A 24249-nucleotide genomic window follows, 5' to 3' on the forward strand; every position below is an offset into this window, starting at 1 on the left:
TCAGAGAACCTCCCACCATCCTCAAATGCCAGACCTTCGCTCAGAGCTCCAAAGTTCATTCTCCAGTTCCTTGTGTTCCTGAATATCCTCACCAACCTGTAGCATACGCTGTCTGTGGCTCTCTAATGGCCCTTTGTTGTCCCACTGTTCATCTTCTGCTGCCTCCATTAGAACACGCCCATCTTCCACAAGAGGCACTGTTTGCTTATCCCATGAAACCATTTGGGGGATGTTCATGAGAGGGTGAAGGCAGGCTTGTGCTGTCACATGTACATGTACTCCTCCAGAGGGTATCTGCAGGACCCTGTGGGAATGCTCCAGGTTCTTTTACATTTGAATCCTCTTCAATGCGTCCTTTTGAAGATACAAGTTGTCTTCCTGAAACGGGCATGGAAGTCTTTCAGATGGCTTCACTTGGGCTATGGGTCTTTTCCAACATGCTCCATGCTTGCTTCTGTGGACTCCAAGTACATGAGTCCATTCTGGACCTAAGGTTCTAGGATGTAGAATCTGCCTTTGGTACATCGTCAGTTTTGAAGATTTGGAAGACATTTTGGCTCGATTTCTAGAGACGCTACAAGTACTCGTTATAAGGGCTGCTAGGCCAGAGGGAGTCATTTTGTGTTTCAGCAGTAAACTTATATTGAACCCATGCAGTAAACTAAATTGACCCTACTCCTCCCAGAGGAGCTTTCTCTCAAAGCCTAGATACAAGGGTGAATCAGGCCAGGAGAAGACATCCCATTAGAGGGGCATGCATATATCTACTAGGGTAAATTGAGATCCAATTGTCCACCCATGTGTTACCTAGCATTTTTGTTTTTGTGGTGTAGCAGACTTAGCACGACTGTGCAGTTTTTTTCTGTATTGTTATCTCATTGGCCAACTCTGTATAGCCTGGCTAAACTACCGCTATAAATGTTAGTCTGTGAGACTGGGAGTGGTCGCCTCTTTGCAAGAGAAGGCCCTGACCGGTCAATAAGATTCTCGATGCTTTGTGCAAAATTAACATTTGCTTGAACTTCACTTTGTATCAGTCTCGCTCTTTTGAATAAGGACCCTATCTTTGGAGGGCCACCCGAATTCAAATGATGAGAACTGAAACAGCATTGGAATTTTTGGTAAAGCCTCTGGAGGTAAGATCATGGGATCCTGCATGGAGCTGCAGGGTATGGCCCACTGGTAGAAGTTGGCAGCAGCCATGCTCCCCAGAGCTGGTGTGGATGCGGAGATGCCCCATCCTCTGCTGGTAGATCGTATGGGGGTTCAAGTCCCCCTGGGTAGTCAGAGGGTTCGAGTCCCCCTAGATGGTCAGGGGGCTCGAGTTCCCCTTTGCGGTTAGAGGGGGTTAAAATACCCCTAGGTGAACTCCAGGGGGTTCGAGTCCCCCTGGATAGTCAGGGGGGTTCGAGTACCCCTAGACATTCAGGGGGTTCAAGTCCCCCTGGGCGGTTTGGGGGTTCGAGTCCTCCTAGGCGATCAGGGGATAAAGAAAGCCCCCACCAGTGGCAGGTTATGGGTAAGAATCGTTGGGCCTACGGTTGTCTTTGCCTGGTCCTTTTGTTGTCTGTTGTATTGTTTGTTATGATTGAAGGAATGGGGCAAGCAGAGAGTAAAGGGACTCTGACTTTCATCTCTCTGTTCTTCATAATAGATGTGAGGCTTCTCACTCACTCATTTCGTGTGTTAAGGGCTATGACTGTAGCCAACTGGGGTTAGTCTAAGAGTGAGTTAAGGTGCCCATGCTGATGCTCATTGGAGCTGAGCATGGAATATGAGTGCCTAATGGACCACTTTTGGTAAGCAGAACTGGCACTGTGGGATGAACCGACCTTGAGCCAAAGACTTTAAAAAATATTTCCCAGCAGCTGCCGAAACCCCCTTTGTTTTGGGGAATTCCTTGCCTTCTCTGGCCTAATGTGGACTGCCTAGCCCCTCCCCCTTGTTGGCCGGAGAGCATGGCATCTGAAGTGGAGATAGTTATTTGTCTGTCTCAAGGTTTTAATGGGTAATTGTTAAAGTGGCTTCCAAAGTCTTTGGTAACCTGAAACTGTGAAGGGTTACTTGAATGACAAATGGAATTAAATTTGTTGGACATGTAGGTCTTAACCAAATGAGATATAATGCTAGACCATTAGGTCAAAATCTCATCTTGACCACCACACACGCTATCGCGGACCTTCGTAGACTCCAACTGACTGATGGATGGTGAACACCCGAGTGACAGGGTATCAGGCCCTCCTCCTCAACAAACCAAGAGTGATCTCACAGCCACAAGTGGTGCTAAATCCAGCCACACTGCTCCCAGAGGAGCTGGCTGAACATCCACACAACTGTGCGGAGGTCCTAAACCAAGTCACAGGAATAAGACTGGATCTCAGAGACATGCCCTTCCCAGATGCAGACATGACTCTGTTCATGGAAAGAGGTATGTGAGGTATGTGAGGGCTGTGGTAGTTTATCCTGAGCAGGAATTCTGGGCAGCACCCTGCCACATGGAACTTCGGCACAACAAGCAGAACTGATTGAAATCACTAAGGCACTGCAGATGGCTAAAGGTAAAACCACCAACATCAATACGGACCACAGGTATGTCTTTGCTACTCTCCATATACATGGAGCTAATTACAAAGTAAGGAGCCTATTAACAGCAGAAGGAAAAGGAATTAAAACAGAAGAGAAATATTGGGACCCAAAAGAGGTGGCTGTTATCCATGTCTTGCGACACCAAAAGGGGACTGATCTGATTTCAAAAGGAAACCAATTATCAGATCGAGATTTAGAGCAAGCAGCCTGAGAAACAATGCAAGAGCTGGTTACACACCTGGATCTATCCCTACCAGATAAACTGGAGTATTCAGAGGAAGATTTAAAGTATTTACAAAAATGGCTAAATTATATTATAAAGGAGACTGGGCTAAGACTAAAAGAGGAAATTTAATTCTTCTTCGAAGACTAGGTAAGAAATTAGTAGACCAGATACATCAGGGTACTCACCTGGGGTCACTCAAACTCAAGGAACTTCCAGGCTTCTAAATTACGGTGTATGGTTCAGGATATAGTTGATAGATGTGCTCAGTGCCAGGCAGTTAATGTGGGAGGAACTAGAATTGGAAGAGGGAAAAGAGAAAGAGGTAGGGTACCAGGAATTTATTGGAAAATAGGATATTACAGAAATAAAACCCGGAAAATATGGGGACAAGTATATGTTAGTTTTTGTAGATACCATTTCAGGCCAGGTTGAGGCTTTTTCTGAGAAACATGAGACGGCAGGAGTGATAGCCAGAAAGCTACAAGAAAAATAATTCCTAGGTCTGGGCTGCCTCTCACGGTTGAGTCAGACAATGGCCTTGCATTTTGAGTTCAGTCTCACAGGAATTGGCCAAGGCCCTGGGCACAAATTGGAAACTACATTGTGCCTATCAGACCTAGAGTTCTGGGCATGTAGAGAGAATGAACCGGACTCTTAAAGAGACCTTGACAAAACTAACCCTGGAGACGGGCAGTGGATGGGTGGATCTGCTTTCTTTCACCCTACTCAGGGCAAGATGTACACACTATTTAAACAGGGTGACCCCATTTGAAATGTTTGGGAGAACCCCTGCTCCCGCTCTGTTTTCGGCTACAAAAGGTTGCCCTAGCAGAAATGACTGATCAGTCTGTACTCCAGTCACTGCAGGCATTACAGTCTGCATTAAAAAAAAAAAATGCAGGGATCCAGACTGCCCACACTGGTATGGAGACGGAGGTGGAACCACTTCCTTTCCAACCCAATCACTTGGTTTGGATATGACATTATCAAGTGGGGAGCTTGGAGCCTCGCTGGATGGGACCTTTTACTGTTACCCTGACCACACCACAGCAGTAAAAGTAGAACGCATCAGGGCCTGGATTCACGCATGTCACATCAAACGAGCCAAGGATGAAGATGACCCCAAAAGGTGGAAGCCACAGCCAAAGATCCCGTTCACTGTGGACTAAATCTAAGACTGAAAAGACTATGAGTTTGTTGTTGCTCCTATTTTTACCTGTTTATGTAAAGTATAGGTAGTTAATTAGATAAAGGAAATTAGAAAAAAAAATGGAAAGGGTTCTATGAAGCGGTAAATGGGTAAGTCATCAGCCGACTGTGCAATAGTGGCATGTACAAAAGAAAATGAGAGCGATAAAAATGTTAGAATTACATGCTCAAGAAACCCTTTATAACCAGAGAATGTAGAACTGGATGAAAAGTCAAGGATTGGACTAATCTCCAAAGAATAGGGAGGAATGTAAGAGCCTGGGTGGCCAGAGGGAATCATTTTGTGTTTATGCAGTATACATAGATTGACCTCATGCAGTAAATTTAGATTGATACTGCCCCTTCCAAAGGTATTTACTCTCAAAGCCTAGATATAAGGGCAGGTCAGGGCAGATGAAGATTCCAGTCAGTGGGGAGCTTATATCTACTAGGTAAATTGAGATTCAATTGTCCATCCGTGTGTTACTAGCAGTTTTTTTCTATGTCTGGCAGACCTAGCACCACTGTGCAGTTTTCTCTGTGTATTGTAATCTCAAGGCCACCTGTGTATAGCCCAGCTAAACTACATCTATACATGTTAGTCTGTGATGCTGGAGGGGGTCGAATTTGGAAGAGAAGGCCCTGACCAGTCAGTATGATTCTCGATGTTTGGAATGAAATTAAGCTTTGCTTGACCTTCGCTTTGTATCAGTCTTGCTCCTTTGATTAAAAACCCTAACACTTGTGTCTGCACTGTGGAAGACTCCAGACATGTCGATGTCATGATTGGGGGTGTTCCCTTTGAGCTTTCCTTGGGTGGCCCTTCTCCTGTTCAGAAGATTGGTGAATGGGTGGGAGGGCCTAACCCTTGTGCAGGGCTCAGATTCCCTCCCCTGAGGTTTGCTTGAGGCCTGATTGTTACTTGACCTTTCCTGGCTAAGATGGAATGGTGGATTCTTGCCTTTCTCTGAAATCCAGAGGGCTGCTGCTGACAGTCAGGACCAAACACTACGAATCGGGCCATGGAGATGGTGATACCGACTCGCTTCACAAATTGCCTTGGTGAGAGACCCAGGCGGCTCCAGCGGTTTGGGATGGCTAGGGGTCCTATTGGCACACCCATGAATACTCCAACCAAGTGTAGTGATCAGGCATGGGTTTATGAGGATTGGTTGCTATGACCTCAAAGCGTTGTGACATCATAGATGCTGGCTTCACTGAAGCAGCTGTCCCTCTCCCATGACCTTGGTATCCTATGGCTTTAGGTAGGAAGCCCCGGGAAGGATAGAACAAGAGCCCTCTGAGCCTGATCAGGAACTCAGGTTGTCTTGTGGGTTAATGTCCCATTTCCTCTTTCTAGATAAATAGAAAAAAAATGATGTTCATTATACCTTCCTTTAGGCCAACAATTCTCCAGAGACAGCAAGGTGTCCTATTTCCACTACAATTTCTAGATCTCAAGAAACAGTAAGGCATCTTGGGTACCAACAGCTTTCCATGGGGTTTGTCATCCTGTGGGTGAGCAAGTCCATTGTCAGTGTCTTTTCCCAACGGGTCAGTGATGACTAATGGACAGAAAGTCCCTTTTTGAGGAAAAAAAAGGTGAGGGCATGGATATATGCTACTGCCTTTGTCCTCATCTCCTAGAGTTCTGAAACACAAGGTTAAGGCATTAGGGCTCTGTCTACCTGGTTTTCCCATAACTTTGCAAAGTCTTCGAGGAAAGTGACGTTCTGATCAGAGCTAACTCTTCAGGCCTGGACCGCACCTGTTGTCATCATTAGATAACTGTACTTGTAATGGAACGGGTATAGACATGTTGACCAAGTCTCTTTAGTCAAAAGGAAAGGGATGGCCTATATTGACGGCTTGAAAAGCCCACTTGAGCAGAACTGTGGACTGAGCCTCAAGGTCCTTGCAGACTAGTGATGAAGAAGGTGTGGTCCATCTTGGTAACAGAGTATTCCTCAGCCATTGGGGAGGATAAACCTCTGGACCTTACATTGACATGAACTTCCCATGTCTGGGTGATGGGAAATGGAAAAGACAGGCAGAACAATGGAAATATCATATAGCTTTCCACAATATGTTCCTCAGGAGGAATACCTTAGCTCTTAGTAAAGGAAAGGAAAATTGAATGGGAAGAATGCAGAGAAGGAGACCCACCAAGAGTGACTCAGGACTCTGAGAACCAAGCTGAGTGTTACAGAGAAGAGACACATGCAGGGAATAAGTGAAATGCTTAATGGGTGTTCAGGAGCTGTGGCATATATTAGGAAAAGCACTAGGTCGCATATGAAACTAAAAGATCCGTGAATACTGTGTCAAAAAAAAATGACAAAAAAATTCCAAGAAGAATTCTAAGATTTTCAACAAAAAAATTCAGAGAAAAACAATGTGACCCTTTCAAAACCTAAAGAAGGCACAGGGAGAAAAGGAAAGAATTATAATTTTTATTATCTTTCCTTATTGAAATGTTATGGGATTTGTTTCCTAAAATGTCCTTATCTGAATTGGGTCTTTATCCTTGTAAATTAGAGTCTACCCACCTCTTCCATTTCTGAAATTGATGAGAAGACATGACATTGCCTTCTCTAAATACCTAGAAGAGTGGCCCGGGAAAATGACTTGGACCTGGCCTTCTGTGTGCTGGCAGGTGTTTGATTACTGCTTCAAACGCTTCAGTCACTACTAGAGAGCTGAGATTTTGTAGGTTTCCTGACCTAATCGTGGGAGTTTCTATGTGTCTGGGAATTAAACCTTTTCTCTCCGGTCTTGGATTTGCTAGCATAAATGTGTGTATGTGCCTCTTAGGTTATTCTTTTTTCCTTTCTACCAGTTGTCATGTGGTTTCATACTTTCAGCTGTGAGCTTGTCTCCCTGCTGTATCCCAGTAATGGCTTCTGCAGTTTGTTCATGTTTTCAGAACTGAAGTGTGAGATCTCCGGATTTTTTTTTCTATTGGTTTCTTTGTATTTCCTTTATTTTGATAATCATATATATGATTTCATTTTTTCTGTTAACTTTGGAGTTAGGCTCTTCTTCTACTTGCTCCTTCAGGCGTCCAGTTAGGTTCCTTTTTTTTTTTTTTTTTAGTTTTTTTTAAATTTTGGAAATGCATGTGTTTAACCCTTTATGGTTTCCCAATAAAATGTTTTTGCATCACCCCATAAGTTTCTTGACATTCCTTTGTTCATGGCTATTTCTGCATTTCCTTTGGATTTTCTTTGTTGATTCATTGCTAGGTCGTGAGTGTGTTGTGTTTTCCAACCTTTAGGGTATGGCTGTATTTCCAATTTGAAAGTGATATCTTCCCGTTTTCATACCTTCATGATCATAAGAGCCCAGGATAGGTTTTGACTTCTCTTCCATGAATTACGACTGGATTTGGACTCGAGCTCATGACCTGCGATAGACTAAGTTAGGTCTGCCGCTGGGAAGAACATATCTTATTGTCCTCAGAGACGCAATCTTACTCATGGATCCCCAAAGTTCAGGTGGTCTCCAGAGCCCATGTGGACATCTGTTATTCCTTACCACCATTCCACCAAATGATCTGTGCTGTGCTTAACGTGGATATCATAGTCCCCAACAATATTGGATTAAAGTCCCCATCTCCCTTCCTCTCTGATCATATGCTTCCAACGTTTAGATACAGCCATGTTCTGGTATATATGTTGGCAGTTCTTCCAGGTTTCTGATGTTTTGATGCTTCATTATGACAAAACACCTTCCGCTCTCTTTTGTCTCTGGAAGGCATAAAATCACTCTAGATGACTTAGGCACAATCACTTTGGCTCTCTTCTCCTTGGCAAGAGCATAATGTACGTTTCCAAATTTCTTCACTTTCAAGCTATGTGTATTTTATAGTCAAAGGAAATCTCCTATGGGCAACAGGGGTCGAGCTTGTTTAATATTTGTTGTTTTTTGATGGATCCTTTCTGTTTTTTTTGTTTGTTTGTTTGTTTGTTTGTTTTATTTTATTTTATTTTATTTTATTTTATTTTATTTTTTCTAATTTCAACCACACCCACAAAATGTTTGTATTGACGGGAGACTTTCGTCCTGAATGCTGAATGAATTATTGTTAGGTAAGAAGTTCACTTTCTCATTTCGGTTGAATTCTGACTTGAATTCTCTGTGCCTTTCCCTTTTATGGTATTTTCTTTGGGGATGCTTCATTAGTGCGATTTCTCACTTCCTCCCCCTCTTTCTCGTGTCTTCTCTGTGTGTGTGTTCGTCTGTGTGTGCATGTGCATGTCTTAATGTGTGCGTGGTCTGTGTGTGTTTTACAAAAAACTTATAATTAAATTGCAGAGGTAGGAATTGGGTCTCTTAAGGTTAGCAATTCAATGTGACATGCCTTAGAAACTCACATTCCATCCGTTTCAAGAACATCTTCTGCAAGCAATGTCATCATTTGTACTCTTCCATAAACACGTATTCTCACAAAACTGCCTTCAAACAAACACCACATTTTGTGTGGCTCATTGGAATCGTATTGTTTGTCCCTATACCCCTTGATTTTTCATATGTTTCTTGACTGTCTTGAGGGAGTGAAATCGTCTGTTTGTTTTCTTTCTGAGAATGATAGATATGACAGAGCCCAAAGCTCTCTGCAAGCCTGTCACATGAGACATATGGAATAATTCATTCTTGCTTAAGTCTCAGTAAGAATTTGCGGTGACATGGAGGACAGTGAGATGGTAGTAGTGTCTAATAACCTCATGCTTGTCTTCAGCCATGAAAGCAAAAGGAAGATGACAACAATAATGGAGGCGGGGTGGAAATTGACCTGAAGCCTACACAGTAAACTCCACAGAGTAAGAGATCGGAGGTCGCAGAAACTATGGGAGAAGTTTGGAGACATGGCTCATGGGAGATTTGGGTGGTTCGTGCATCAGAGGGCAGTGATATCATGCAAAGGACAAAGGCACAGGAGAACAGGGCCCACTGGGAACCCACAAGGAACCTGTTTCCCAGTGCAATTGGCTGTGATGAACAGAGGGTCTGAGTTCTTGACAACACAATTCTTGAGGGGTGGAGTTTTTAGATCAGCGGGCTTGGCAGATATTGACTCAAAAGAACACCGTGTTTTCTTGTAGGGGACACAAACAAGCAACCAGGTGCAGACAGCCTAGAGACCATGATCAGAAATAATACCAGGAGATGTAGTTGGAGGAGAGTGGGTCCTGGCAGTGCATCCGTGAGAGGCAGTGTTTGTGGAAATGATTCAATGGGTGCATAAGAAATGATCGGCTCTCAAACCAGTAGCAACAGGACTGAGCACTGGCCAAGACAGGATGGTGAGACATTTGCTGCCTACCCTGCCGACACAAACCCAACCGTGGAACACTTGGAGGACTGCCTTCCTCAGTCCAAGATGCTTAGTCCAAGGAGAACACATTCTCCCATAGGGGACAAGAAGAATGCCTTGACCACATGCTCTCTTTTGAACACAGCATTCTGCAGGCCTGCATTCTATTCGGTTGTGGAAGGTCTCCTTTCACACTCACACTAGACCCTACTAAGTGAAACCTCAGCATATTTAGCCCGGGCCCTAACACACCAAATGCCCGGCAAGGAGGGCCTTTACAGTTGACTGGTCTCAAGGACAGGGTTAGCCATAACACAACAGCCGATGGCATGCATCACACACACACACACACACTCACACACAGACCCATCATTCCTTAAATGCCAGCATTTGGTCACTCCTGATTTCCTCTTCTTAAAGACATTAACCTCAGGATGGAAAAAGAATGAGCATTCAGAATATGGAGAGGTAGAGAGAGACTTATATCCAAGGCAAAGTTGGAAGAATCCACTGACGCCAAGGTAAAAGAACAAGAAATGATCACGGCTAGGCAATCAGAGAGAACCTTCTACATAGAACATGCCCGATGGGGTATAGAAAGCAGCGGCCTGGATACTCCCTGTACATCAGAAAACATAGAAGATATCAGAGAGTCTGAACCCCAGAGATAAACTGATAAAGATAAATGAACATAAATAGCTCCTGAATAGAAGATTGGTAGGAGACTGGATGCAAAGTCTGGGAACATGGCAGAAGTAGAGGATCCAATGAGTGACCCTGAAGAACAAGTCTAGACAATAAGAAAGCAAATTCTAAAAGAGAAGGAAGAATGACGGGACATGACAATGAGCTTAGGGAATCATCATCTCCAGGAATTGAAAGAGGTACCTCTTGTAGGAGAAGTAAGAGTGAGTGAAAAAAAGAGGGCTGAACATGGATTTGAGATATCGGGGCTGAAAATGACCCTCATCTGGTAGCACAAACAGAGGTCCACAAACAGAGGCACAGAGGACTCCCATCACCTTCCACAGAAGCAGAGCACCAAAAGACATAGTGCCATTTACCCCTGGAAAATCTAGGCATGGAGGAATTCACTTTAGCAAATATGTATGGGAGAATAGTTTGTCCATAGCCCAGTCACTGACTTCAAGAGGAAATGCTATACCAGCTCTCGAAGAAAGCCAGATAGCTCAAGCAACACCAGCCCAGGCCAAAACCCTTATCCCCTGCATTTCTGAACAATGACTGAGCAGCGGTTCTTGTCTAGAACTACGAGGTTCTCAGAAGTCAACGGTTGGGCCCCAGGATGTGTCAATCAGTTCAGAGGCACCCTTCAGATCAACTCATGATTCCAGGGTCTTGGCAATGACTGTGGTCTCAGATTCTCTGCTCAGGGGAAAGTAAGCTTCTCCCTCGCCAGCTCTATCCCTTGATTGTGAACTCTCGGTCTCTCTGTCTAATAAGTGCAAGTGCATCGTTTGACAAGAAAACAAAAACAAAACCAGGCACAATAATTGACTGGGGGCAGAGGATGATTTATTGAATTTGGACCAAGGTTCCTATGGAGGGCAGCTAGGTACAGAGAACCTCCCACCATCCTAAAATACCATACCTTTGCTCAGAGCTCCAATGTTCATTCTCTTCCTGGATCTCCTCACCAACCTGAAGCATCCGCTGTGTGTCACGCTGTACTGACCCCTTGTTGACACATGTTCATTCTCTTCTGGCTCCATTATAACATGCCCGTCTTCTACTACAGGCACTGTTTGCTTATCACATGACATCATTTGGCTGTGGGTCATGAGAGTTAGAAGGCAGGCTTGTGCTGCCACATCTCCATGCAGTTTCACAGGGGTAGCTGCTCCACCCTGAGGGAGTACTCAAGATTCTTCCACATTCGAATCCTCTTCAATGCGTCCTTTTGGACATAAAAGTTGTCTTCCTGAAACGGGCAGGGAAGACTTTCAGATGGCTTCACTTGGGCTATGGGTCTCTTCCAACATGCTCTCCGTTTGCTCCTATGGACTCCAAGTACATGAGTCCAACCTGGACCTAAGGTTAAGGGTGTAGAGTCTGCCTTGATGCATGGTCATTTTTGAAGATTGGGAGGCATTGTTGGCACTGTTTCTGGAGATGCTCGAGGTATTCGTGTCCTCGCTGTGGAAGACTCCAGACATGTCTTTGGCACGGTTGCGGGGGTTCATTTTGAGCTCTCCATGAGTGGCCATTTTTCTTTTCAGAAGCACTGTGATAGGGTGGGAGGGCCTGACTCTGGTGCCGGGCTCAGATTTCCTCCCCTGAGGCTTTGCTTGAGGCCTGATTGTTTCTTGGCATGTCGTGGTTAAGATGGAATGGTGGATGCTTGTCTTTCTCTGGAATCCAGAGGGCTGGTGCTGATAATCACGACCAAACACTATGAATTGTGCCATGTGGAAGCTGACACCGACTCGCTTCGCAAACTGCCTTGGTGAGAGACCCAGAGAACTCCGGCGGTTCGGGACGGCCTGGGGTGCTCTTGGCCCACCCACGACTACTCTAGCCAATTGTAGTGATCAGGCGTGATGTAATGAGGAGTGTTTGCTATGAACTCAAAGCATTGTGATATCACAATTGCTGGCTTGACTGAAGCAGCTGTCCTTCTCCCATGACCTTGGTGTCCTAAGGCTTTAGGTAGGAAGCCACCAAAGGACAGAACAAGAGACCTCTGATTCTGATCAAGAACTCAGGTTGTCTTGTGGGTTAGTGTCCCACTTCCGCTTTCTGGAAAAAGGGGAAAGAAAATGATGTTTAGTATACCTTCCTGTAGGCCAACAATTTCCCAGAGACGGCAAGGTGTCCTATTTCCACTATAATTTCTAGAGATCTCAAGAAACGGTGAGGCCTCATGGGTATCAACAACTCTCCATGGGTTTGGAAATCCTGTGTGTGAGAGCATCCTTTCTCAGCTTCTTTTGCCTATGGCTCAGTGATGACTAAGGGACAGAAGTCCCCTTTCGAGGAAAAAGATATATGGTGCTATCTGTTGTCTCATCTCTTAGTTTTCTGAAAACAGGGCTAATGGTTTAAGGCTCTGTCTACCTGGCTTTCCCTTACACACCTTTGCAAAGTCTTAGAGGAGAGTGTCATTCTGCATCAGGGCTAAACCTAAGGAAGAGGCCCGGACAGCACCCGTTGTCATCATTAGTTGTCCTTATTGCGGTAACGGGTATAATCATGTTGACCATGTCTCTTTAGTCAGAAGGATAGGTACGGCTAATATCGAAGGCTTGCAAGGCCCATTCGAGCAGACCTTTGCAGTGAGCTGCAATGCCCTTGCAAGGACTAGTGGATAAGGAAGGCCTTGTCCATTTTGGCAAGACAGTATTCCTCGGCGGTCGAAGAGAATGAACGCCCTGGACCTTGCCTTGACATGAATGTCCCATGCCTGGCTGATGTGAAATGAAAAGGCAAGCAGAAAAAGGGAAATATCATATGGCTTCCCACAATATGTGCCTCATTAGTAATACCTTGGCGCTTTGTCCTCTTCAATAAACACGTATTCTCATAAAACTGCCTTCACACAATCACCACGATTGGGTGCCTCATTAGTGTCGTATTGTTTGTCCCTATACCCCTTCCTTTTTCATATGTTTCTTGACTGTCATGACGGAGTGAAATCATCTGTTTGTTGTTTTTCTGAGAATGATAGATGTGACGAAGCCCAATGCTCTCCGCAACACTGCCACATGAGGCAAGTGGAAGAATTCATTCTTTCTTATGTCTCAGTAAGAATTTGTGGTGACATGGAGGACAGTGAGATGGTAGTAGTATCTAATAACCTCGTGCTTGTATTCAGCCAAGAAAGCAACAGGAAGATGACCAGAACAACTGCAACGGAGTGGACATTGACCGGAAGCCTACAAGGGAAACTCAACAAGAAGAAAGGTAGTCGCAGTGACTAAGGGAGAAGGTTGGAGACATGGCTTATAGGAGATTTCGTTGGTTCATGCATCAGATGGCAGTGATCCCTTGCAAAGGACAAAGGCACAGGATAGCAGGGCACGATGGAAAACCACAAGGCACCTGTTTCCCAGTGCCATTGGCTGTGACGAGAAGAGGGTCTGAAGGGCACGAGTTCTTGACAACACAAGTGTTGAGTGCTGGAGTTTTCAGATCAGCATGCTTGGCAGATATAACGTCGAAAGAACTCCGTGTTTTTCCTGCATAGGTCACCAACAAGCAACCATGTGCAGACAACATGGAGACCATGATCAGCGACAATACCAGGACACACAGTGGGATGATGGCGGGTCCTGGCAGTGCATCCATGAGAGGCAGTTTTCGTGGAGTTGTCTCAATGGGGGCATAAGGAATATTGGGCTCCCACGCGAGGAGCATCAAGACTGAGCTACTGGACAATACAGGATGGTGAGGAGCATCCTCACCTCATTCAGAGAACCAAAAGACTGCCTACTCTGCCCACACGAAATCCCAACCATGGAACACTTGAGGGACAGCCTTCCTCAATCCAAGTTGTTTACTCCAAGGAGATCAGAATATCCCAAAGGGGATGAGAAGAATGCCTTGAACACATGATCTCTTCTGAACACAGCATTCTGTAGGTCTGCGTTCTGATGATTTTGTGGAATGTCTCCTTTCACAGGCACACCAGAGCCCACCAAGGTAAACCTCAGCATATTCAGCCCAGGCCCCAAACACACCAAACGGCAGGCAAGGAGATCCACTGCAGATGGCTGGTCTCAAGGATAGCGTCAGCCACAAAACAAACATCAGATGGCATGTATGCCACACACACACACACACACACACACACACACACACACACGCACACACAAGCACACACACAGTAGACAAACCTTAAGTGCCCGCCCTTGGTCACGCAATAATCTCTTCTACCTAAATAAATTACCCACAGGATAGAAAACAGAATAAGTATTTCGAATACAGAGAGAAGACAGAGATCTAGATCTAATACAAGATGGAAGAATCAATAGATGCCAAGGAAAAAGAACAAGAAAGGATCACGGCTAGGAAATCAGAGTGAAGCTTCTACATAAAACACGCCCAATGTGGGTTTGATAGCAGCAGCATGGATCCTCCCTATACATCAGAAAACATAGAAAATATCAGAGAGTCTCAAACCACAGAGATAAATCTGATAAAGATAAAAGAACCTAAAGAGCTCCTGAAGAAAAGATTGGTAGGAGACTGGATGCAAAGACTGGTAACATGGCAGAAGTAGTGGATCCAATTAGTGACCCTGAAGAACAAGCCTAGAAAATAAGGAAGCAAATTCTAAAGGAGAAGGAAGAATGATGGAACATGACAATGAGCTTAGGGAATCACCATCCAAAAAGAAAGGTAATAGGTGCCTATTGTAGGATAAGTAAGAGTGAGAGAAAGAAAAGAGGTCTGAACATGGATTTGAGAATCAGGGCTGTCAATGACCCTCATCTGGGAGCTGAAACAGAGGTCCAGAATCAGAGGCACAGAGGACTCCCATCACCTTCCACAGAAGCAGAGCACCAAAAGACATAGTGCCATTTACCCCTGGAAAATCTAGGCATGGAGGAATTCACTTTAGCAAATAGGTATGGGAGAATAGTTTGTCCATAGCCCAGTCACTGACTTCAAGAGGAAATGCTATACCAGCTCTCGAAGAAAGCCAGATAGCTCAAGCAACACCAGCCCAGGCCAAAACCCTTATCCCCTGCACTTCTGAACAATGACTGAGCAGCGGTTCTTGTCTAGAACTACGAGGTTCTCAGAAGTCAACGGTTGGGCCCCAGGATGTGTCAATCAGTTCAGAGGCACCCTTCAGATCAACTCATGATTCCAGGGTCTTGGCAATGACTGTGGTCTCAGGTTCTCTGCTCAGGGGAAAGTAAGCTTCTCCCTCGCCAGCTCTATTCCTTGATTGTGAACTCTCGGTCTCTCTGTCTAATAAGTGCAAGTGCATCGTTTGACAAGATAACAAAAACAAAACCAGACACAATAATTGACTGGGGGCAGAGGATGATTTATTGAATTTGGACCAATGTTCCTATGGAGAGCAGCTAGGTAAAGAGAACCTCCCACCATCCTAAAATACCATACCTTTGCTCGGAGCTCCAATGTTCATTCTCCTGTTCTTTCTCTTCCTGGATCTCCTCACCAACCTGAAGCATCCGCTGTGTGTCACGCTGTACTGACCCCTTGTTGACACATGTTCATTCTCTTCTGGCTCCATTATAGCATGCTCATCTTCTACTACAGGCACTCTTTGCTTCTCACATGACATCATTTGGCTGAGGGTCTTGAGAGGTAGAAGGCAGGCTTGTGCTGCCACATCACCATGCATTTCCACATGGGTAGCTGTTCCACCCTGAGGGTGTTCTCAAGGTTCTTCCACATTCGAATCCTCTTCAATGCGTCCTTTTGTACATATAAGTTGTCTACCTGAATCAGGCACAGAAGTCTTTCAGATGGCTTCACTTGGGCTATGGGTCTCTTCCAAAATTCTTTCCATTTGCTCCTGTGGACTCCAAGTACATGAGTCCATCCTGCACCTAAGGTTCTACACCTAAGTTGTAGAGACTGCCTTTGATGCATGGTCATTTTTGAAGATGGGGAGGCCTTGTTGGCAGCATTCCTGGAGAGGCTCGAGGTACTTGTGTTGTCCCTTTGAAGACTCCAGACATGTCTTTTGCACGGTTGCGGGTGTTCAGTTTTCTTTGCTTGGGTGGGCCTTTTCCTGTTCAGAAGCTCCTTGATTGTGTGGGAGGGCCTTATCTTTGTGCAGCGCTCAGATTTCCTCCCCTGAGGCTTTGCTTGAGGCCTGATTGTTTCTTGGCATGTCGTGGTTAAGATGGAATGGTGGATGCTTGTCTTTCTCTGGAATCCAGAGGGCTGGTGCTGATAATCACGACCAAACACTATGAATTGTGCCATGTGGAAGCTGACACCGACTCGCTTTGCAAACTGCCTTGGTGAGAGACCCAGAGAACTCCGGCGGTTCGGGACGGCCTGGGGTGCTCTTGGCCCACCCACGACTACTCTAGCCAATTGTAGTGATCAGGCGTGATGTAATGAGGAGTGTTTGCTATGAACTCAAAGCATTGTGACATCACAATTGCTGGCTTCACTGAAGCAGCTGTCCTTCTCCCATGGCCTTGGTGTCCTAAGGCTTTAGGTAGGAAGCCACCGAAGGACAGAACAAGAGCCCTCTGATTCTGATCAAGAACTCAGGTTGTCTTGTGTGTTAGTGTCCCACTTTCCCATTCTGGAAAAAGCGGAAAGAAAATTATGTTCAGTATACCTTCCTGTAGGCCAACATTTTCCCAGAGATGGCAAGGTGTCCTAATTCCACTACAATTTCTAGAGATCTCAAGAAACGGTGAGGCCTCATGGGTATCAACAACTCTCCATGGGTTTGGAAATCCTGTGTTTGAGAGCATCCTTTCTCAGCGTCTTTTGCCTATGGCTCAGTGATGACTAAGGGACAGAAAGTCCCCTTTCGAGGAAAAAGGTGAGGGCATAGATATATGGTGCTGTCTGTGGTCTCATCTCTTAGTTTTCTGAAAACAGGGCTAATGGTTTAAGGCTCTGTCTACCTGGCTTTCCCTTACACACCTTTGCAAAGTCTTAGAGGAGAGTGTCATTCTGCATCAGGGCTAAACCTAAGGAAGAGGCCCGGATAGCACCCGTTGTCATCATTAGTTGTCCTTATTGCGGTAACGGGTATAATCATGTTGACCATGTCTCTTTAGTCAGAAGGATAGGTACGGCTAATATCGAAGGCTTGCAAGGCCCATTCGAGCAGACCTTTGCAATGAGCTGCAATGCCCTTGTAAGGACTAGTGGATAAGGAAGGCCTTGTCCATTTTGGCAAGACAGTATTCCTCGGCCGTCGAAGAGAATGAACGCCCTGGACCTTGCCTTGACATGAATGTCCCATGCCTGGCTGATGTGAAATGAAAAGGCAAGCAGAAAAAGGGAAATATCATATGGCTTCCCACAATATGTGCCTCATTAGTAATACCTTGGCGCTTTGTCCTCTTCAATAAACACGTATTCTCATAAAACTGCCTTCACACAATCACCACGATTGGGTGCCTTATTAGTGTCGTATTGTTTGTCCCTATACCCCTTCCTTTTTCATATGTTTCTTGACTGTCATGACGGAGTGAAATCATCTGTTTGTTGTTTTTCTGAGAATGATAGATGTGACGAAGCCCAATGCTCTCCGCAACACTGCCACATGAGGCAAGTGGAAGAATTCATTCTTTCTTATGTCTCAGTAAGAATTTGTGGTGATGATGAAGTCCCAGAACCTAAGTCAGGTTCGGTGGGGTGAGGAGGTTCGGAGCCGACGACTAAAGAAAGAATTCTTAAGACGTCATTGGTGCAAAATGGTGGTTTATTAAAGCACGGGGACAGGACCCGTGGGCAGGAAGAGCTGCTACTGCCCCGGGTTGTGAAGGTGGGCATGTTATATACCCCACGGTTGGGGGGGAGGTGGTGAAGGAATGGGGGATTTCGACAGAGTTCTCACATGCTAGGGAGGGCCTACAAGGTGCCGGGGGGGGGGTGGAGTCTTTGACATTATGGCTTGATTAATGTCGTCCCTAGGTCAAGCACTAACATCAAGATAATGGGGGATTCTTGGTGGGGCATTATGATCTGGCTATCATTTACATTCCTTTCTACCCCAGTCTCCTCCAGTTTATGGTGGGAGGGGGACATTAGGGCTTCAGGAACCAAGAGTTATTTGCCTCTGGAAATTTGTGCTATTGATAAGGTAACCTCCCTGTTTAGGTCTCTAGGACATCTTGTAGAGCAAGGGAGATTCCTGTTCTGCAGGATTGTGATCCCTGCAAGTTAACAATTTATCGTTTTATGGCAGTCATGGGTGCCTGAGGAATTCTACACATATGGAGGGGAGTGGGTGAAGAGGGGGTGCAAGGCGCCAGCTTTTGCTTTGTCCTCAGCCAGCCTCCTGCTCCCTCATCAGTGACATGGAGGACAGTGAGATGGTAGTAGTATCTAATAACCTCGTGCTTGTATTCAGCCAAGAAGGCAACAGGAAGATGACCAGAACAACTGCAACGGAGTGGACATTGACTGGAAGCCTACAAGGGAAACTCAACAAGAAGAAAGGTAGTCGCAGAGACTAAGGGAGAAGGTTGGAGACATGGCTTATAGGAGATTTCGTTGGTTCATGCATCAGATGGCAGTGATCCCTTGCAAAGGACAAAGGCACAGGATAGCAGGGCACGATGGAAAACCACAAGGCACCTGTTTCCCAGTGCCATTGGCTGTGACGAGAAGAGGGTCTGAAGGGCACGAGTTCTTGACAACACAAGTGTTGAGTGCTGGAGTTTTCAGATCAGCAGGCTTGGCAGATATAACGTCGAAAGAACTCCGTGTTTTTCCTGCATAGGTCACCAACAAGCAACCATGTGCAGACAACATGGAGACCATGATCAGCGACAATACCAGGACACACAGTGGGATGATGGCGGGTCCTGGCAGTGCATCCATGAGAGGCAGTTTTCGTGGAGTTGTCTCAATGGGGGCATAAGGAATATTGGGCTCCCACGCGAGGAGCATCAAGACTGAGCTACTGGACAATACAGGATGGTGAGGAGCATCCTCACCTCATTCAGAGAACCAAAAGACTGCCTACTCTGCCCACACGAAATCCCAACCGTGGAACACTTGAGGGACAGCCTTCCTCAATCCAAGTTGTTTACTCCAAGGAGATCAGAATATCCCAAAGGGGATGAGAAGAATGCCTTGAACACATGATCTCTTCTGAACACAGCATTCTGTAGGTCTGCATTCTGATGATTTTGTGGAATGTCTCCTTTCACAGGCACACCAGAGCCCACCAAGGTAAAACTCAGCATATTCAGCCCAGGCCCCAAACACACCAAACGGCAGGCAAGGAGATCCACTGCAGATGGCTGGTCTCAAGGATAGCGTCAGCCACAAAACAAACATCAGATGGCATGTATGCCACACACACACACACACACACACACACACACACACACACACACACACAAGCACACACACAGTAGACAAACCTTAAGGGCCCGCCCTTGGTCACGCAATAATCTCTTCTACCTAAATAAATTACCCACAGGATAGAAAACAGAATAAGTATTTCGAATACAGAGAGAAGACAGAGATCTAGATCTAATACAAGATGGAAGAATCAATAGATGCCAAGGAAAAAGAACAAGAAAGGATCACGGCTAGGAAATCAGAGTGAAGCTTCTACATAAAACACGCCCAATGTGGGTTTGATAGCAGCAGCATGGATCCTCCCTATACATCAGAAAACATAGAAAATATCAGAGAGTCTCAAACTACAGAGATAAATCTGATAAAGATAAAAGAACCTAAAGAGCTCCTGAAGAAAAGATTGGTAGGAGACTGGATGCAAAGACTGATAACATGGCAGAAGTAGAGGATCCAATTAGTGACCCTGAAGAACAAGCCTAGAAAATAAGGAAGCAAATTCTAAAGGAGAAGGAAGAATGATGGAACATGACAATGAGCTTAGGGAATCACCATCCAAAAAGAAAGGTAATAGGTGCCTATTGTAGGATAAGTAAGAGTGAGAGAAAGAAAAGAGGTCTGAACATGGATTTGAGAATCAGGGCTGTCAATGACCCTCATCTGGGAGCTGAAACAGAGGTCCAGAATCAGAGGCACAGAGGACTCCCATCACCTTCCACAGAAGCAGAGCACCAAAAGACATAGTGCCATTTACCCCTGGAAAATCTAGGCATGGAGGAATTCACTTTAGCAAATAGGTATGGGAGAATAGTTTGTCCATAGCCCAGTCACTGACTTCAAGAGGAAATGCTATACCAGCTCTCGAAGAAAGCCAGATAGCTCAAGCAACACCAGCCCAGGCCAAAACCCTTATCCCCTGCACTTCTGAACAATGACTGAGCAGCGGTTCTTGTCTAGAACTACGAGGTTCTCAGAAGTCAACGGTTGGGCCCCAGGATGTGTCAATCAGTTCAGAGGCACCCTTCAGATCAACTCATGATTCCAGGGTCTTGGCAATGACTGTGGTCTCAGGTTCTCTGCTCAGGGGAAAGTAAGCTTCTCCCTCGCCAGCTCTATTCCTTGATTGTGAACTCTCGGTCTCTCTGTCTAATAAGTGCAAGCGCATCGTTTGACAAGATAACAAAAACAAAACCAGACACAATAATTGACTGGGGGCAGAGGATAATTTATTGAATTTGGACCAAGGTTCCTATGGAGAGCAGCTAGGTAAAGAGAACCTCCCACCATCCTAAAATACCATACCTTTGCTCGGAGCTCCAATGTTCATTCTCCTGTTCTTTCTCTTCCTGGATCTCCTCACCAACCTGAAGCATCCGCTGTGTGTCACGCTGTACTGACCCCTTGTTGACACATGTTCATTCTCTTCTGGCTCCATTACAGCATGCTCATCTTCTACTACAGGCACTCTTTGCTTCTCACATGACATCATTTGGCTGAGGGTCTTGAGAGGTAGAAGGCAGGCTTGTGCTGCCACATCTCCATGCATTTCCACAGGGGTAGCTGCTCCACCCTGAGGGTGTTCTCAAGGTTCTTCCACATTCGAATCCTCTTCAATGCGTCCTTTTGTACATATAAGTTGTCTACCTGAATCAGGCACAGAAGTCTTTCAGATGGCTTCACTTGGGCTATGGGTCTCTTCCAAAATGCTTTCCCTTTGTTCCTGTGTACTCCAAGTACATGAGTCCATCCTGGACCTAAGGTTCTACACCTAAGTTGTAGAGACTGCCTTTGATGCATGGTAATTTTTGAAGATGGGGAGGCCTTGTTGGCAGCATTCCTGGAGAGGCTCGATGTACTTGTGTTGTCCCTTTGAAGACTCCAGACATGTCTTTTGCACGGTTGCGGGTGTTCAGTTTTCTTTGCTTGGGTGGGCCTTTTCCTGTTCAGAAGCTCCTTGATTGTGTGGGAGGGCCTTATCTTTGTGCAGGGCTCAGATTTCCTCCCCTGAGGCTTTGCTTGAGGCCTGATTGTTTCTTGGCATGTCGTGGTTAAGATGGAATGGTGGATGCTTGTCTTTCTCTGGAATCCAGAGGGCTGGTGCTGATAATCACGACCAAACACTATGAATTGTGCCATGTGGAAGCTGACACCGACTCGCTTCGCAAACTGCCTTGGTGAGAGACCCAGAGAGCTCCGGCGGTTCGGGACGGCCTGGGGTGCTCTTGGCCCACCCACGACTACTCTAGCCAATTGTAGTGATCAGGCGTGATGTAATGAGGAGTGTTTGCTATGAACTCAAAGCATTGTGACATCACAATTGCTGGCTTCACTGAAGCAGCTGTCCTTCTCCCATGGCCTTGGTGTCCTAAGGCTTTAGGTAGGAAGCCACCGAAGGACAGAACAAGAGCCCTCTGATTCTGATCAAGAACTCAGATTGTCTTGTGTGTTAGTGTCCCACTTTCCCATTCTGGAAAAAGCGGAAAGAAAATTATGTTCAGTATACCTTCCTGTAGGCCAACATTTTCCCAGAGAAGGCAAGGTGTCCTAATTCCACTACAATTTCTAGAGATCTCAAGAAACGGTGAGGCCTCATGGGTATCAACAACTCTCCATGGGTTTGGAAATCCTGTGTTTGAGAGCATCCTTTCTCAGCGTCTTTTGCCTATGGCTCAGTGATGACTAAGGGACAGAAAGTCCCCTTTCGAGGAAAAAGGTGAGGGCATAGATATATGGTGCTGTCTGTGGTCTCATCTCTTAGTTTTCTGAAACACACGGCTAATGGTTTAAGGCTCTGTCTACCTGGCTTTCCCTTACACACCTTTGCAAAGTCTTAGAGGAGAGTGTCATTCTGCATCAGGGCTAAACCTAAGGAAGAGGCCCGGACAGCACCCGTTGTTATCATTAGTTGTCCTTGTTGCGGTAACGGGTATAATCATGTTGACCATGTCTCTTCAGTCAGAAGGATAGGTATGGATAATATCCATGGCTTGCAACGCCAATTCGAGAGGACCTTTGCAGTGAGCCACAATGCCCTTGCAAGGACTAGTGGATAAGGAAGGCTTTGTCCATTTTGACAAGCAGTATTCTTCGTCCGTCGAAGAGAATGAACGCCCTGGACCTTGGCTTGACATGAATGTCCCATGCCTGGCTGATGTGAAATGAAAAGGCAAGCAGAAAAAGGGAAATATCATATGGTTTCCCACAATATGTACCTCCTAAGGAATACCTTGGCGCTTTGTCCTCTTCAATAAACACGTATTCTCATAAAACTTCCTTCACACAATCACCACGATTGGGTGCCTCATTAGTGTCATATTGTTTGTCCTTATACCCCTTGCTTTTTCATATGTTTCTTGACTGTCATGACGGAGTGAAATCATCTGTTTGTTGTCTTTCTGAGAATGATAGATGTGACGAAGCCCAATGCTCTCCGCAACACTGCCACATAAGGCAAGTGGAAGAATTCATTCTTTCTTATGTCTCAGTAAGAATTTGTGGTGACATGGAGGACAGTGAGATGGTAGTAGTGTCTAATAACGTCGTGCTTGTATTCAGCCAAGAAGGCAACAGGAAGATGACCAGAACAACTGCAACGGAGTGGACATTGACCAGAAGCCTACAAGGGAAACACGACAAGAAGAAAGGTAGTCGCAGAGACTAAGGGAGAGGTTGGAGACATGGCTTATAGGAGATTTCGTTGGTTCATGCATCAGATGGCAGTGATCCCTTGCAAAGGACAAATGCCCAGGAGAGCACGGAATGCTGGAAAACCACAAGGCACCTGTTTCCCAGTGCCATTGGCTGTGACGAGAAGAGGGTCTGAAGGGCATGAGTTCTTGACAACACAAGTCTTGAGTTCTGGAGTTTTCAGATCAGCAGGCTTGGCAGATATAACGTCGAAAGAACTCCGTGTTTTTCCTGCATAGGTCACCAACAAGCAACCATGTGCAGACAACCTGGAGACCATGATCAGCGACAATACCAGGACACGCAGTGGGAAGATGGTGGGTCCTGGCAGTGCCTCCATGAGAGGCAGGTTTCGTGGAGTTGTATCAATGGGGGCATAAGAAATATTGGGCTCCCACATGAGGAGAATCAAGACTGAGCTACTGGCCAATACAGGATGGTGAGTACATTAGCTGCCTACTCTGCCCACACGAAATCCCAACCATGGAACACTTGAGGGACAGCCTTCCTCACTCCAAGTTGTTTACTCCAAGGAGATCAGACTATCCCAAATGGGATGAGAAGAATGCCTTGAACACATGATCTCTTCTGAACACAGCATTCTGTAGGCCTGCGTTCTGATGATTTTGTGGAATGTCTCCTTTCACAGGCACACCAGAGCCCACCAAGGTAAACCTCAGCATATTCAGGCCAGGCCCCAAACACACCAAACGGCAGGCAAGGAGATCCACTGCAGATGGCTGGTCTCAAGGACAGCATCAGCCACAACACAAACATCATATAACATGCATCACACACACACACACACACACACACACACACACACACACACACACACTAGACAAACCTTAAGGGCCCTCCCTTGGACACTTAATGGTCTCTTCTACCTAAGTAAATTACCCACAGGATAGAAAACAGAATAAGTATTTCGAATACAGAGAGGATACAGAGATCTAGATCTAATATAGATGGAAGGATCAATAGATGCCAAGGAAAATGAACAAGAAAGGATCACGGCTGGGAAATCAGAGTGAAGCTTCTACATATAACACGCCCGATGTGGGTTTGATAGCAGTGGCATGGATCCTCCCTATATATCAGAAAACATAGAAGATATCAGAGAGTCTCGAACCACAGAGATAAAACTGATAAAGATAAAAGAACCTAAAGAGCTCCTGAAGAAAAGATTGGTAGGAGACTGGATGCAAAGTCTGGGAACGTGGCAGAAGTAGAGGAT

Source organism: Mustela nivalis (genome assembly GCF_964662115.1).
Source record: "Mustela nivalis genome assembly, contig: HAP1_SCAFFOLD_118, whole genome shotgun sequence".
Classification (NCBI taxonomy): domain Eukaryota; kingdom Metazoa; phylum Chordata; class Mammalia; order Carnivora; family Mustelidae; genus Mustela; species Mustela nivalis.